We start from the raw sequence: 4,012 nt of genomic DNA, 5'->3' as shown, positions 1-4,012 counted from the left end.
CTGCTTAGCCCCTGCAGCCTCCCGCCGTGACGTCAGGAAGGTTCGTCACGTGGTAAGCCGGCAGCCAATGACAGCTGGTGTTGTCCTGGCAACAAGAACCTAGCACCTGGACAGTGATTAGTACCTCACATTGAGGTAGTTTTCTGACCAATAAAGTATTTTTTTTTCGTTTTGTATAGTGTTTGCAAAGGTTCTTGTAGTTATTGGAATACTTTATACTACATGATGATGAAACAAATACTGCAGTGATACACAACAAATGGCTTTTGCCTCTAAATCTTTTTTATATACATCAGCATTTTTTATTTTTTTTTTTTACATTTTTGGTGCTTCTTATCATCTGTCTTATACTATTCCGTATCGCCAAGGGGATCATCTCTCATTTGTGTAATATTTTATTTTTAAGAATGAACTGACAAAGCTCACTCACAAACCACGTCGCTGTCCCCAAGGACGATGAACATTTCACAAACGTGAGCAAATCAAGGCGAAATATGTGATAGTTTCAAAACCTTCTGATAGCTGAAACATATTTGTACAAGCCTGCGGGAGACCAGTGTGCACACAGCTCATATTTGACCCCGAAGCTGAATCTGATGCACATTTGCAGAGAATGCAAATTCAACCTGAAGCAAAGGGATGCTTCCTTGTTTTGTCCGCAATGGGGGTTTATTTTATTGTGTCTTTTTTTTAATCTTGTTGCACCTCGCCTTTTTTTCTCGGTCATGATAAAGACGAACAAGTTTTATTGTTTGAGATGTTCTGTTGTAGTGACAACATAATAAGCTTCACCAGCGTGTTTCTGAGTATTGCACGATGATTATGAGAGAGCTTATGATGACAACCACCATGCCTTTGGCCTGTACAGGTGTTCTCGCGCAGGCACATTGGGAGCCACGCTTTGCCTAAGATGATTAGTGGAAGTCAAAGCCTCAGGTTTACTCAGACAAGGTTCCCAAGAGCATTTTCTTAATGGCCTTATAAAGCACACTTAGAACCTTCTCCCTTCTGTTGAGTCAGCAAAAACCTGACCTCGATGAAAGACTTAATGCACAATGATTCGTTGCAATCAAAAAGAAAAACACATGCTTTGCTTTGTGAAACACATGGATGGGATACACACATTTCTCACAGATTTCACCTCTGTTTGCAATGTTGGTGTTAAACAAGGATGCATAACTTAACAAAAGCAACTGAGAGCAATCTATCTTCCTTCTTAATATTTCACCAGGAAAACGATCCTATAATCCTTCGCATTGCCGTGCGCGGAGGTTTCAATGTGTGCATGTCAAGCTCCAACCATATGCAAAAGAAAATAATCTGTAGTAGAATAAATTTATAGGCTGGACCTCAGTTGATGCAGACTATATAATCTCACAAAGAGGCAACCACGGAGGCACTTGCATGCAAACATGCACAAACAGATGGGGCAAAAACATCCTAACCATTGTTTTATCACACTTGTATTATCTCACCTGAGTAATTCTATCTAATCTTGTGTTATTTATCGTATTTTATCTTTTCTTGTACCGTCTTTTTTTACTTATTTTATTTCATCGAGTCTTATTTTACCATATTATACTTATTTAATCCAATATTTAGTGATTGCTTGAATATCATAATATCACCAAGCATTAATGTTCATATTGTCCTTTGTACCATTGCACTGAGTGCTGCTGGGATGTTGTGTCTTATTTGGGCAACCCAGAAGTACACGTCTGAATTTAGGAGACACATTTCATTCAGGAAGATAATTTAGCAATCGCTAAAGGTAGAAAGATAATGTTAGGTTATCAGTCTATTACATTACAGATACACGACTTCAACATCACCACAACTAAGTTTTATGCGTCCTCTGTCTTCTTGTACGTGTTTGATGTGATGAAATGCGATGTTCTCAGCAATTAGCACCCACCATTTTTACACATCCTCAAAAGCCCTAAAATTCGTCAGTGCTACATGTGAAAGTATCTAATGCTTGTGATAATCGCAGACCACATAACCTGCACCTGATTCCAAATAACCCACTGACTTTGGAACAATGCTGACTTATTTTCAGGTCTGATGACTCACCACTCCTGGTGATTAATACTTATCTGATCTCAGCATTTGTTACCAAAGTAAAGCTGGGACTCTCATTTATGACCTTTAACCATCAGACAACAATGTGTTTTCCCTTGTAACAGAGGTGACGGCTCATCAGTGACCCTGAGGGAGAGGCCCTGACGACTGTGAAGCTGCTCTGCAACCTTCTGACTAATAGGTTTGCATAACATTGATCTGACTGGCTGTCCACTGAAGAGCAATCCCCAACTCATCGATACACACACACACACACACACACACACACACACACACACACACACACACACACACACACACCAGTGAGGCCTGGTCTGCTGCAGCTCAATCGCCAAGAGGCTTTGACCTGGAGAGCCACCTTCTAAATCAGCCGACCCATGGCTCTACACGGGCTCTGCCATTAGGTAACAGCAGCTTTAGAGACAGGCTAAGTAGCTGAGTGCTGGATGGAGACGCCACTGATCTGCACAGTAAAAGACCAACAACCTCTTCGCACCGATTATCCGTTACCTAACCAGAGCTAACCTTGTGCTGCTACTCCATGTCCATGATTTTAAGGTGAGCTAAGCTGTCTGGCAGCCGTTCCCTGGCTGAAGAGCATGATCTTATGGAGGAGAAAAGCACAGAAATTGAAATATTCTCCACTGTTGTTCCCATCACTTACAATCGGTGAAATCATCATGCACATTCCATGTTTTTTGTTGGGTCTAATTCACTATTTATCAAAAATGCTACTGGTTTTGTTTTTTCTGGTGATTCTGCTTCTGCCCCCAAATCGGACTTCGTATGGACCATATTTGCAGGTGTAGATGCCCTCTGCATCTGCACTCTGAGGAGCAGATGATCTTCTTGCAGTCAGAGAACAAGGCCATCTCCACTGAGCCGACCTGTTACTTCATCGCACAGCGCCGTGCGTCACACTCAGCAGACTTATGCTCAGGCTGACTGGATTATCCAGCAGGTGAATTTATTCTCAACCAGAACATGCTGAGAGTTGCGTGTTGAGCTTCCTCAGAACTTTAGAGAGAGAGCGTGTGTCTGCAGGAGGGAAGACCACAGGGAAGCCTGAGTCACTGAAGACATTTGACTTTTTATCATTGAGAAGGATGTCCTGTCCTGTGAGAGTCGACATGCATGAAAGAGATTTACCCACTTATTTTACATTTTCTGTCTGCTGCAAACATGCAAAGTAAAAGAGTTAAAAACCAAACTATACATGCATGCAAATCCACTGTATGTTCTGGACTGCAATAGCATATTTAAAAAGAGGATGAAATGAGATGATTGTGTTTTCATTAGAATCCAAATGTAGGGATACTAAAAGTATCTCACTATTAAGTGAGGACTTTGAAGCGGTATTGAACACCGCAGTGGCAAAGAGATAAAAACAGTATATGCACGGTTGCAGTAACTTGTTAAAAGGTAATATCTCCCTGTCAAAGGAGGCCAACACTCAAAGGAAATGCTTGTACAAAGGTTGCTCCGATCTTTTTTAGATGATATTGTAGTTTTGTTCAGCATTTTGATGCAGGAGTTGTTTTTTTTAATTTTGTAATATCGGTATTTTTGATAAGAAGGCCTCAATCCTTTTCCCTCCTTTGGATAAGATTAATTGACCTCTCTATACTCGAATTATTAGCCACCAACACATTTTCTGTAGACAATTAACCACTTTTTCTCGGATTCTTTGCTGTGTCTTATTAGTTTCAGAAGTTGATGAAGGAGAAGAACTGGAGAGTTTATGAGGGACTGAAAATAAATGGAAACTCCCAGATCTGGTTTTACAGCCAGAAACAAAGCAGCAGATATAATACCAATCGCACCAAACACCATTTATGATCCCTACAGCAAAGTGATCTCTATTGTCCTAGGGGTGTATTTTTATCTGCTCAGAGAGGCTGAGTGAAAGCAAGTACACTTTGACTTCAAA

The sequence above is a fragment of the Aulostomus chinensis genome, chromosome 22 (assembly GCF_037954235.1).
Source record: "Aulostomus chinensis isolate RoL2024-O1b breed Wild chromosome 22, RoL_Achi_v1.0, whole genome shotgun sequence".
In the NCBI taxonomy this organism is placed as follows: Eukaryota; Metazoa; Chordata; class Actinopteri; order Syngnathiformes; family Aulostomidae; genus Aulostomus; species Aulostomus chinensis.
This window is presented reverse-complemented; position numbering follows the sequence as displayed.